Source organism: Centruroides vittatus, unplaced genomic scaffold, assembly GCF_030686945.1.
Source record: "Centruroides vittatus isolate TY-2023 unplaced genomic scaffold, ASM3068694v2 contig_103, whole genome shotgun sequence".
Classification (NCBI taxonomy): domain Eukaryota; kingdom Metazoa; phylum Arthropoda; class Arachnida; order Scorpiones; family Buthidae; genus Centruroides; species Centruroides vittatus.
In genome coordinates, this window is record NW_027120667.1 from 476 (window position 1) to 14038 (window position 13563).

General features: G+C 45.9%; 1 non-coding gene across 1 annotated transcript; it reads right to left on the reverse strand.

The window, feature by feature from the left end:
- Positions 1-12789: 12789 nt before the first annotated feature.
- LOC136989874 (U2 spliceosomal RNA) lies at positions 12790-12974 on the reverse strand. The gene has a single exon (XR_010882971.1). It is a non-coding gene; the product is annotated as a U2 spliceosomal RNA (small nuclear RNA).
- Between the last annotated feature and the right edge of the window lie 589 nt (positions 12975-13563).

Below are 13563 nucleotides of genomic sequence, written 5' to 3' on the forward strand. Positions count from 1 at the left end.
AACTCTTTGGGACTCCGGCGAATTAAATACTTTTTAATTTTAATGTAGTTAAACATAAAAACGAAAAAAAAATTATAGAAATGTGTTAATTTTGAAGAAAAAGCTTCAAAGTATAATTTCCTTTGTTTCGCCTTAGCGCGAAACTTGACATTGATGTGTTATTGTTTACACAGCTGGATGACCTTGAGAACAGCTGGTGTCGTCTTTTGCGGGACATTCTCATGAAACTCTCGGGAGGAGAAGGGTAAAAAGTAGGGTGAATACTAGATGGCGGTATATTTCTAAATATTTTTTTAAAATTATGATTTTAATTGAATTTTCCGACCCCCCCGACTTAATTAAACGTATATATAATAAAATCTATTAATTAAAAAAATTAAAAAACTATTGGATGCTGTTTTTGACATCAGAAAATAGCTTTAAATCACTTTATCGAAGTAAAATCGACGCACTAGAATAAAGTTTTATAAAAAAATCCCATAAAAAAACCATTAAGCGTTAATTGCGTGTCATTAAAGGTTAATTAAACTCGCAATAAAATTTTTTCGCGCGGGTAAAAATTTTTTAAAAAATTCGGAGACAGAAAACATCCGAAAAATCAAAAAAAAAAAAAATTTTTTTAGGGGTCCTAAAGGACCTTATTTTTTGTAACGCTATACAACTTGCCCGAGATATCTCGGGCTAAGGGCTGAACGCGTTAAAATCTCTGAATTTTTTAAAGGTACTGTGCTGCTCATCCTGGGGAGCAGACAAATGTTCTATGCTCAGGATTTATAGGGCCCTTGTTCGCTCTAAGCTGGACTATGGATACGTTGTGTATGGCTCTACACGTGAATCTACTCTTCGGATGCTGCATCCAATCCACCATCAAGCATTGCGTTTGTGCACTGGTGCATTTCGAACTTCTCCTGTACAAAGTTTGTATGTGGATGCTCATGAGCCTCCACTATCTCTTAGGAGAGAACAGTTTTCTCTTTTTTTATTACATTAAACAGAGATCTCAAAATAAACTTTTAGCTGATTGTTCAGATAGTCAGCTGAGGAGATTATTTGCAGCTCGCCCAAGTAGTGTCCCTACATTTGACATAAGAATGGAGAATGTAAGCAGCACGATTGACCTGGATACAAGCAACATTTCGCAGGTCGAGGTCGATAATATATCACCTTGGTCAATTCCTGTGATAAACGTTGATTTAAGCTTAAAGCAGTTTCTAAAAGAAACCACCCCAGACTACGTTTATAGACAGCACTTCGCAGAAATTCAACATCGTGACAGGAATTTAATTCCTATATACACAGATGGATCTAAATCGGATGACTATGTTGGCTTAGCCTTTGTTTGCCAGGATGAAATCGTGGCAGAGCAAATAGCACCGAATTCTTCCATTTTTACTGCGGAGTTGCAGGCTATTTATTTAGCCCTAAAGTATATAAATAGGAAAGGTCATCGTTGCTGCGTGATTTACACTGACTCAGTTAGTGCACTTCAGGCTTTGATCTCGTATGAACCTAGTTTTCACTCCATAGTGATTAAAATTCGTAAGCTGATTTGCCATCTTTTTGCGAGGAATTTCTCTATAAAATTTTGTTGGGTCCCAGGCCATGTAGGTATAAGAGGGAATGAAGAAGCTGACGCAGCTGCAAAGTCAGCAAGTCCTTCTCAGCATACAATGCATATTGAAGGAGGTGACTTGAAGCTAGTTGTTAAAAAACGACTAGAGGAGAGATGGCAAAATGTGTGGAACGCACAAGTCCACAATAAACTACACGAGATCAAACCTGTGATAGAAAATTGGACACAGAAGAAACCTTATGACAGGAGATCTGAGGTCATTCTTACTCGTTTGAGAATTGGACATACTCGACTGACTCATCAATACCTTTTGAAGGGTGATGACCAGCCTGTATGTCAGTATTGCAACTGTAATGTAAGTGTTAAGCACATACTGAGCAATTGCATCGCCTCTGAACGGATTCGTAGGCAGCATTTTGGAAATGCAAGTTTTAAAGAGATTTTGGGCCAGAGGCCAAATGTTGATAAATTATTGAACTTTCTAAAAGTTACAAATATTTATAAAGAAATTTAATTATTTATTTATTTATATCCATATACATGTAGTTGTTATACACAGTTTAACTGTTGTATATTTTTGTTATTGGTTTTTTGTTTTGTTCATTTTTATTGTTATTTATGTACATATATATACCGTAAGTTGTGGCGCAGCTTGGCCTATGTGGCCCTTGTGCCAATAAACTTCAACTAACCAACCAACCAACCCTATTCCCAGGCTCTGGAGGACGGCAATGTTGCTGGGGTCATATCCCCCCAGAAGAGCCGACGACGAAGGCGTCGCAGAATGTGTCGTAGCCTTGAGACCTGTAAAATTGGGTGAGAGCGGCGTACTTGTTGATTTTTAGGGCTCTGACCTGGTTGAAGGCGTCGTGGCCATTTTCGAATGGAATGGCCACGTCAACGATGGTGGCCGTCTTTGTGACTTCGTTTATGGCAACGAGGTCTGGGCGGCAGTTGTCTTCGAAGCCGGGGACGCATTGCTTACATCTCATGGTAATGTTGGGATCGTTGACGGCACGGTAGAGCCTTCTCAGGACTGCGTTGTTCCTCGGTAGTTAGGTGGAGATTTTGTCGGCAGTGGTTGAGGACGTGGGCCAAAGTCTCCTTTGGGTAACCGCACCTGCGGCATTTGGAGGACAGGTTACCGAAGCGACGAAGGCCGTGTAGGGGTACCACACTGAGTCGGGCTCTGTGGATAAACTGCCAGTCGGCAAACGCGGTGTATTTGTTGTCCCTCAGGAAGTGGTTACTGGCAGGGTGTTGAGCAGTGAGTTTGTAGGCCTTGCCTTGGTCTGGCTTCCTCAGGAGGTTGTTTAGGAGTGATTTTTTTGCCAGATTGGTAAGGATCTTGGATGTGGCGTTTCTAGGTATGGGGAGGCCGTTGGAGGAGATTGCAATGGTGTTGTCGAGCATGACCTAGGAGATGTCCATCGTTTTCTGCAGCCTTCGGGAGGCTTTACGCAGGCGTGTCTACGTGGAAGTGATGTCGGTAGGGTCGTAGCCGAAATCATTATTCATAGACTTGTTTAGGTAGGTGCAGAGGTCTTCCTCTGAGGGTTTCTGTCGGATTCTCTTGCGGATGACGCTACGCAGGAAGTTTAATGCAATGGATTTCACCATGGGGTCCCTAGAGGAGAGGAGGTGGACGCCGTGGGTTACCTTGCAGATGTCAGAGAGGGTACTGCATCTGGTGATGTTTCCCTTGCCATGGTCGTATGGGATGTGGACGATCTCGGCGCTAGCGTGCTGCGGGAGATTCATCCAACGCTTGGCAGCCTTTTTTATTTGGCGGTCCAAGTCGTTGAGACGTTTTTTTGGGTTGGACATGAGCAGCAGGTGGAAGGTGAGTTTGGGCAGAAGTAGGGTGTTGATAGCGTCGAGCTTCTGCCAGGGTGCTAGCCTGGACTCGTCGAGTAGGCAGATGTCGTCTTTAAGTTCTGCAACGATGTCTTCACTGGTGTGATGGGTGGTAAAACCAGTGGGAATGCCCAGGTAAGTGTAGGAGCCTTTTTCCTTCAGCGGTGAAATGCTGGTCTGTTGTAGCCGGAACGAGTAGTTGCTCGTGGTGTGGGATTTACCTACAACAGAGAGAGTGGCGCACTTACCTGGGTTGAAGCGAAGGCCTGCCCAGTCGACCCAGTCGGATATGAGGTCTAGTTGTGTTTGGAGGCCGTCGGGAGTCTGGCTAATGAGGACCCGATCATTGGCGTATGCGAGGATACCGATCTTCTCTCCTGCAAGGGTGTATCCTTTCCGCAGGTTTTGTACGCTTCTGATCGCCGTTTCTGTGACGATGTTGAAGAGCAAGGGGCTCAGGGGGCACCCCTGCTTAACTCCAGAGTAGATGGGGATGGCCTCGGTGTATTCGTCGTGCGTTCGGATCTTGGTAGAGCAATCGCGGAGGAGGTTCCTTACGATCTCGACGCTGTCTTTCTGAAGGCCGCTCCACTGTAAGCAGCGGATGATGGTGCTGTGTGGCACGGACCCGAAAGCGTTGCTGATGTCCAGCCAGGCGATGTGTCAGCTTTTGCGCTTTCTCCTGGCGTCCTGTATGATAGACTGCAGGAGGAAGTTGTGGTCCAGACAGCCCTCGTGCCTAAGGAAGCCCTTCTGGGCGTTGGAGATGATGTTATGCTTCGAGCACCAGGCGAGGAGTCTGCTGGACAGGCAGGCTGCGAAGATCTTGCCCAAGATGTTAGAAAGGGCGATCGGCCTTCAATTACCGACGTCATCCGGGTCGCCCTTCTTGTGGATGAGGATGGTGTTCGACTCCTGCCAGCTGGAGGGGATGAAGGAGGTCCGGAGAGCGGCGTTAAAGGTGCTACTTAGAATGTGGCCGTGTGGGTCTACACGGGCCCAGTGGAAGTAGCGTAAGTCGTCCGGGCCGGGAGCAGTATTGTGGCACTTCTTGAGACGGGTAGTTACCTCCAGAGGAGTGAAGTGGGCTGCCAGTGGGTTGGTAGACTTTGGGCATGGTCCAGGAGGGATGAAGGCAGGATTAGGTGGGCAGCAGCGTGGCTCGCTGGCATAAAGCTGTTCAAAGTGTTTGTGGAGTTGACGGCTGCTAATCCTGCAATACTTGGGTTGGCCTCTGATTATGTGGTCGATGGCTTTCTTCCAGTTTAGCCTGTACAAACGTTGTATGCTCCTGGCGTTTTCGGCTATGGAGGATTGTGGAGTGGGACGCTGGTTAGTGATGATGGTGGTTTCAGTCACAGTACAAATGTTTTGGGCGAGACATGTAAGGTCTTCGACCATAGCGTCCAGCATATTGCCGTCAACAGCAACGTTGAAGCGATCACACCAGTGTTGCACCCAGGTAGGGGCCTCAGGAGCACTAGTGGTGCGAGGCTGGGGTGCGGAGGGTGTGATCGGAGGAAGAAGGTGTGGCAGTACCGGGTGCACGTCGTCAGGAGCGCCTAAGGTAGCGTCGACTGGTTCCGTGAAAGAGGGTGCTGATATTGCCGGTCTTGCAGGTGGGCTGTGGGCGAGAGGGCTTACCTGGTTTGCCGAAGTGGTGGCAGTAGGTGTAAGCTGCTTGTTGGAGGATTGAGAGGTGCGGCGACGTGGGCGACGCACTAGGGGAGGTAGGGCGCCACTAGAGTCGGCAGGCGACGAGGCCTGGATGTTGCCAGTGGCAGGCTGACCTGGGTTGTAGAAGTGGTGGCGGTGGGTGAAGTTGATCGCTGGCTGGTCGGAGAGGAGGTATTTGAGGCTCGATGTCTATGGCAGCGTGGGCGTCGTATCAGCGGTGGCAGGGCGTCGCTAGAGCCAGTCGGTGAAGGAGCTCGAGTAGTGGGGCTCGTAGAGGCCGTTGGTGTAACCTGTTGGTCCGGTTAGTGGCTGGGCTAGTTGCAGGTGGTAGGGAGAGCATTGGCCGGAGATGGAGAATTGGCAGTCGAGGCAGGAGTGATGCCTTGAGAGGCTAGGTAAGCCTCGTCCAGGCCATAATCTTTATCACGATGGACACGAGTGATCCCAATGTTACATATGTGGATTGAGTGCCACAGGCTCTACATTTGAAGAGAAGGTGTCCCCCATGTATGCAGCGCATGTGCCTGAAGAGCCCTCTGTGGTCAACATAGTCACAGGTAAACGGGCAGGCATACCGGACAATGGTAGGGGGGCGCAGTGGCACCAGGAGGGTAGCAGTTGCGCTACTGAGGGCATGCTAAGATGATGAGTAGATAGGGAGGAGTATGGGATGAAATGCTTTTTGGAGTGCGGAGCAACCAACCAAAAGAAGCTGGGAGAGGAAGAGAAAGACTGCTAGTGGTAGACCCGTAGGCTCCACTAGTAGTGGGGAAGAGACTAGTGCGCTCACCGGCTTAAGGCCAATGAGGCGATAGGGAAAGTTTGCTGGTCGAGCAGCGAATACACAATGCGTTCAAACTGTGCAGGCCACTCTTCCAGCGGAAGTGAGAAGGAGCAGGAAAGTGTTAACCAAAAAGAAAGTACTTACCCCGGAGAGCGGGAGGCTCGGAGTCCGGTCGGCGAATTTTTGCGGGAGAGGATGGTCAGCTTAATACCAAAGCATCAAGCTGATAAGAACAGATACTGAGTCTCATATATGTTATACGGGGGGAAATAATCCCCTGCGAGATGACGAAAGACTGCCAACCGCGTCCGCAATAACTGACTAATCCTCGAATCAGTACCTCCTCGCCGCACAGGGCTTTAAATGGTAGGGGGGCGCAGTGGCACCAGGAGGGTAGCAGTTGCGCTACTCACAGAAATAGAAAAGATGTGCTGCTTTTTCTGGCGAAGAGTCGCACATTGGACAGTTTTCACTCTCACTTTCTCCTTACCGCTCCTTTGTTAAAAAAGCCATTCCCTGTATTGCGAGGATAGAAGAACTAATGGAAATAAAACAGTGGTTGTTGCCTCGTCACACATACCATAAGGTAAGGGAGTCAACGGCCACAAGACATAAAAAAAACAGTATCCTATCCCACTGGACAGGTGCCAGGGGAATCGTTGGATAAGATGGACAGGGAGGAAGAAACTCCCTAAAAAGCTAACACTACATCCCTATGGGAAAAGGCATAGAGATGTAGTAAGACTGAAGAGAAACTAAAGGGAAGTGGCAGCCCACCTGGCTAAAAGAGGAATCCACTTCCCTACGACCAGAAATTAAAAACTAATGGAAGTCTACACTAACTTATTACTATTGTGCACTTAAGAGATAGATGTAATATCGTTGAGAGTTGGTTTACCGTCGCTCCAGACCCATAAGATCTGGTTCGGGGTATCCCAGAAAGATAAAAATGTAGCCCTTGGAAGAGACTGAAAGTCCGAGAGGAGCTTGATAGCTAGAGCCTCACGGATTTTAGTACGAAAGAGGCGGTGGGTGGTGATCTTGTGGTTGAACACCTTCCTACACCTGGCCAGCCACAACTCGTGCTTAGCCATATGGATAAGAAGACTAATCACGTAGGGAGAGGTGGTGCCTCTGTTAAACAGTATGTGAAGAACTACGTTCTCACGTGACAGAAAGGGCAGTCCGAGGAGGTGGGTTATCCAACCCCAAATTTTCCTCGCTACCCTACAGAAATAGAAAAGATGTGCTGCCGTTTCTGGCGAAGAGTCGCACATTGGACAGTTTTCACTCTGAACGTAAACTCCGATAGACCGGAGTTTAACCCTTGTGGAGAGTGCGTTATGCAGAGCTCTCCACTGAAGTTCGACACAGTGTTCGGGTATAAACCCATCAAAACATCTGCGCCAAACAGTGGCCCAATCGATTTGGGCCTGAGTGACCAACGGTGAAAGAAATAGAGGAGTGTCGGGCCTAAGGTGGCGATATATATCGCAAGCCTTAGTCTTAACATTAGGAAGATTATTAGATTGTGACAGTTTTAAAAGGTGCGTGCACCATACTTTCACAAAGGGTGGTGGAACCAGCACTTTGGGCATAAGGTTTACCTTGTAATCAGGTAAAAGCAACTTAAGGCGATACCCGAGAAAGAAGCAGTAAAGCTTACTGACCGGGTGATCGCGGGCACTAAGGGCAAGGACCAACTGCCTAATTTGGGCAGCAGCAGAGAAGAGGGTGGGCTCAAACATGGCCCATCCACCGTTTGCTCTGGTATTATACATAATATTCCTACTAACCCATTCGGGCTTGTTGCCCCAGACAAAACAAAAAAGGAGACGATTAATATGCCTGAAGCCTGCGTCCAGGCCAAAAACAGAGGCATAATAAACACAAATGCCAAACATGATGTTTTTGTAGACAGCTATCCTACTAGGAAAGTAGAGATAGCTTCCCGACCAAATGGAAATTTTGTCCCTTACTTTAACTTCGATCTCCTTCATATTTTGTTTGGCCGAGTCGGCACCAAAATATAAACCTAAGATCTTAACACTACGGCTCACAGGGATGTAAGAAAAACAAGCAGGAAGGGAGACAGAACCAACAAGTGGAAGAAAAGAAGACTTGTCCTTGTTGATGACAGCTCCAGAGGCCTGACAGTATCTGTCAAAATGGCCAAAGATTCTGGAGATTGCCCAGTTGTCTTTCACAAAAAAGGTGACGTCATCCGCATGGGCCACGAACTTATAGTAGTCCGCTTTATAGTACCCAGGCATAGGATAGCCTGAGATACTGAAGTCCCTTTGTACCTCACCCAAGAGGGTGTTGATACTAAGGGAGAAAAGAAACATAGAGAGAGGACACCCCTGTCTGACGCCCTTTCCGAGCAGAAAGGGGTCGGAGAGATGGCCGTTAACACTAATGCGGCAATGAGCCTTGGTATACATAATTTTGATTGCCAAAAGTACCTCGTCAGGTAAGCCATACTTTTTTAAAACATGCCAAAGAAAACCGTGATCAACACGGTCAAAAGCTTTCGATTGGTCAATCGAAAGCAAAGCTAACGGCCATTTCCTATTTGAGCAATACTCACTAAGTAGCCTAATAAAACTAAGATTATCTAATATACATCTATTGGGAATACCTCCTGTTTGGGTATTAACAATACACGGGGCAAGGGAGGAACCAATTTTGTTGTAAATGATACGCGCGTAGATCTTGTAGTCTACGTTAGTAAGCGTTAAAGGCCGAAAATGGTGGACGGTTGTGCAGTTATTAGACTTGGGAAGAACAGAGAGCTGTCCCAAGTTGAATTTTGAAATACTAGGGTTGTCGGGAGACAGAGACTTGTAAACCATGGGCAGAAGGGAGGACAATTTATCAGAAAAGACTCTATAAAACTCAGTCGGTAAGCAATCAGGACCAGGAGACTTGCCAGCCTGCATAGCAGAAATGGCCAATCTAACCGAATCCTGGGAAAACAGATCTGGAAAAGGGTGAAGACAAGCAGTAGGAACTGCCTTGGTCATGTCTTCCCATTGGGATGAGTCGACACGATCAGAGGCGAAGAACTGTGAAAAGTGCCGAAAGAACTCCTGGGTAATCTCTCGGTCGTCGGTAGTTAAGGTGCCATCGTGCTTTAAAAGGGAGGGAACGTTAGTTTTAGACTTATCATTGCTATAACGGCCAAAAAAATTCGAGTCGAAACGCCTCGGGGTGTTAAGACGGGAGATCTTATACCTTTCATGGGCGTGTTCGAAACGACTAGTCAAAAGGGCAGAGATGCTGGCCGAAGCCTGCTTGACTAAACCTTCGATGTACCCAGAGTCGTCCTTGCTGCAGCGACAGTCAGACAAGAAGCGTTGAAGAATCCGCAAGCGGCAATGCCTCTTGCGGCGAAGGCGCCTATCGGTTGAGCGGGCAAGGCGGAGGATCTCCCCCTTGGTCCGACACCAATCCTCTAGGCTGACAGTGGATAGAGAGAGCATGCTGGTTAGTAGCGTGTCCGCTTCGGACAGAAATTCCTCATCCCTAAGAATATCAGGGGTGAGAAGGAAACGGTTACGTTTCGAAGAACAGGATAGATTGAAAGTAGCCATCACCAGGGAGTGGTCCGAAAACCGAGCCCCCTGGAAATAGAGAGGTAGGACAGAAAAGTCGGAAGCAGAAGAAGGGATGTTAGAATACATCCTATCCAACCTCGACTTGATAGAGCCATTGCCATTACACCAAGTAAAGATGGAGTGGCCGGGCAAAACAGTAAGCTGCACATCCTTGAGGGAATAATTACTAAGGAGGTCTTCGAGTTTATTCCTAGAACTATCAGGGTACCAGCTTCCTCCTTCCTTGTCGTCTGGACGGAGGATCACATTCCAATCACCAATGACAAATATGTCTCTATTGGTAGCTAAGTAGCTGCCAAGAATTTGGAAAAATTCCGAACGTAAGCTAGACCTCGTGGGGCCATAAATACAAACAACCCTAGCAGTTTTTTTGTTTTTAACAATATCCAAACAAACTAAACGTCCGTCACTGTCTGTGACGAACTGTTGGACTGTGATACTGGAGGAGACGAGGAGTGCAACTCCCCCGCTCCTACCCCTGGAGAAGCTATAATAGCTATTATAGCCCCTTATTTTAGGCCTAAAGGCCCTAACCCTTCGCATGTTCTCAAAATACGTCTCCTGCAAGGCTAGAATATCTAGCTGAAGGGAGGGTAAAAGGGACGCAAGAAATAATTGCCGGGGAATGGACCGAAGTCCATTACAATTAAGGGATGCTAGACGTATTTTAAGTGACATGTTCATGGTTAGGGTGGTTAGTATTTCTCCGTACTTGGGTCGGAGGACATGCCAGCCCTGGCCTTCTTCTTACGTCTACTGCGGCGAACTTGCTTGCTACTCCTAACCTCAGAACCAACAGCGGTGGACTCGTCACCACTGGATTCACTACCCTTACCCTTAGAGCTAGAGTTATTTTCTAGTCCTCACTCTTCTAATGGACTGCTCTTGCTGATCTAGCTTAGAGTTATCCTCAACTTTTTTATCTACTATCTTATTCTCTACTTTATTGTCTAAGCCAGTCTCCACACACGGAGCTGGGACCGTTTCCTCCACAATTGGTGGAGCAGCTTGGGCCTCTTGCAGGATCGAGAGAAGGCGAGACGGAGACAGAGGCATCTAACAGACACCTCCATCTCAATGTTGTCAGAAGCTGCAGCTTCTTCAACAGTACCTTTAGAAACACAGGATAGAATACTGTGATCTCCGAACAAACACGACAAGGTTTGGGAAACGATCTTGCAGTATGAAACCTGCTGTGACAATTTTCACAGAGGTTAGCCTTGCAGTCTCTCTGCTCGTGACCGGGCTCTAGACAGCGTCGGCAAATGCGCTCGACGCCTCTGATAACCCAAGGTCAGGGGCACACCCTCATAGTAGATTATGTTGGGGATTTGCCTCTTCACTTCTATACATATTTTGACTGTGCCCGTGTCGATATGCGGGCGGCCCGGGACTTTTAACATCGACACAGATTTCACAGCTCGAATTGGCCCATTAACAGGCGAACTGCCTTCAGGTCCATTTCCGGGGGAAGAAACCGGATGAAGACAGTAGTAATGTTTTCATCTAGAGGGACAGGGAAAACCCTGACATCCTTGACCACAAAACCTGTTGTGACAAGGAGGCGGCGACTCTCGGTCGACCTAAACCCAACGAAGTACCGGTCTTTGCCCATGGGCGCAAACCGGGAGACTTCCCCAGGCGCAAGGGTGCGCTCAATGCCGTCCAAAATCTCGTCAACGGTAGAGCCTTCTGGAACGGTTACATGGGCACTAAGCACCCTGCGCATTCTGCCGTTAAGGACGGCAGGCTTGGCACACTTGTGCTGAGCAGGAATTCCAACATTCAACTGCTCCGTATTGAAAAACTTATTAGAATGAGCAGACACAGTGGCTGCAGGAGCCCAACGTGCTGCTACCTTAGCAAAGCTAGGCTTCTGGGACACTGAGGGCCCAGGAGCGGACGAGGAAACGGAGGTGGTGGGAGCAGTTTCACTAGCAACCTTACTGTAAGTGGTCTTAGGGGCCGAAACACCTGCCTGACTGGCAGGCACAACCTGTCTGGCTTGACTAAGTTGAGGGGTAGAAGCCTTTGCAGACTTCATACCCACCAACTTAACTCCCTTGAAAGTGGGCTGCGCAGAGGCAACAACGTGCCTTGGAGCACCACTAGGAGCAGGCTGAGTAGACTTAACCACTACCTTGCCTGAGCTAGCTAACTTTTCACTAATCTGGGAGGAAGCTACACTAGCCTCGACTACCCTGTATGGACCCTCGGTTGGTCCTGCGACCTCCATTGGGTCACAGTCCGCCCAAGCGGCTGAAGATATACCCTCCATGGGTATAGAAAGAAAATAGGAAGCCCTACTATAAAGATGGGGTCAACCGTGGGGATATTGACCCGGATTTCCTTGCGAATACGCTAGAATGCGCAGGCAGGTTCCTCCAGTGCAAAAAGAGTGAAAAACTTTTCTAACTTTAGTTAAAGTTCAGTCACGGAAGAGGCCTGAACTTCCTCTTTAAGTAAGGAAATTTTACAAAAAGGCGCTTCCTAGGTTGCAAACACAACCTAAGAAGCTTGGACGAGAAGCGATGACTTGGGTGCTCGAAAACACCCAAAAACACCTAAAACAGATACACACAAACAAGGCTTGATCTTAGCCAATAAGGCTGAGAAGCGATAAAAAACAGATCAAAAGTGCCGACGCGCCAAGTGTGGAGACGTCTTTTTCATTTCCTATGTCCTCAATTGTGACGTCATTTCGTACGGAGCAGTTTTTGCGCAGAAAATCAGGTCAGGAGGAGAATGGTGAGATGATAAAAGCTTCAGGAAGTAACTGGATAGCGCATTTAAAAGTGTAGATAGGTGCCAAATAATCTTTTCGACCATCAGTAGCCAGAGGGAGGAAAACGCCCCCGGCATTCGTCTCGGTGCGTAATTGTGGTACTGATGCAAGTTCGAGTATATAATTGTTTCCCCCTTCCGAAAAAGTTCCAAGCGTGTGTATCGTATTGTACGAAAACAGCCGATTCCGTTTTTGATTTTTTGCATATGGAAAATTTCGAAAAAATTGGTTTTTTCGAATTTTTGGGAAATAATTTTTTTGCTTCCTCGTTGTTTAATGTTTACTTCTTATTCGCTGCACAGTGACTACTTGCGTTATGTAGTATTATTTGTTCGATTCTGCCACATCAAATAAAATACAGGGAGTGTAAAAATATTTTTCATAAAAATATTTCAACTCTGTTCTTATCAGCTTGAGAAAAATTAAGTTGAGAAATAATTCTTTCTCTTCTTAATTTGTGTCTGTTTCTAATTTTGGTTATTTATTTCCCCCAAAGGGGTGGGCTATCTTGAGATGTAGTGCAATACTCGGGCAACTTGTGGTTGGGAGGGAGCAAGTTCTTGTTCTTAGCCTATTTTCAAAAATCAGATTATATTTGAAGGCCCCCGATGGGGGCCCTATCAGATATCAAGCTGATAAGAACAGATACTGCGTGGTTTTAAAGTTTTAAAAAGGGGGAGTACACAAACTACAAAACAGAAAACCCTCAATTCAATGTTTACAATTCACTCCCCCTGTGCAGTATACAATACAAAAGGTTATTTACAATGTTAGACGGCAAGTAGTAATTACAAAAAACAAACCCGACAATAAGTATTAATTTACAATATAAGTTTAACAAGATTAGTATTAACACAAACTTAAAATATAACTAACAATAATAAAACTTATTTAGCCCTATCCCAATCATCAACTACTAAATTACATAAATGCAATATAGTATTACATGAGATATTATACACAATTTTACCAAAATTTTATAATCTTTCAAAAAATAGAAACAATTCATCAAGGTAAGTATAAATATATATAAATCATTAAATATAACTATTTTCTTTTTAGGAACATCATTATACAGTGAAAGTTTCCAATTACAAAAAGTAAGTATCAATAATTAACAAAATTTTAATTTATATATTTTTAGACATAAATAAGTTCTTAAAATATAATATCAAAATACAAAATAGAATATAAATTTTATAGACAAAAGAATAAAATCCAAAAGCGGAAATGTAAAAAAATATAAATGTATAAAGTATAATACAAC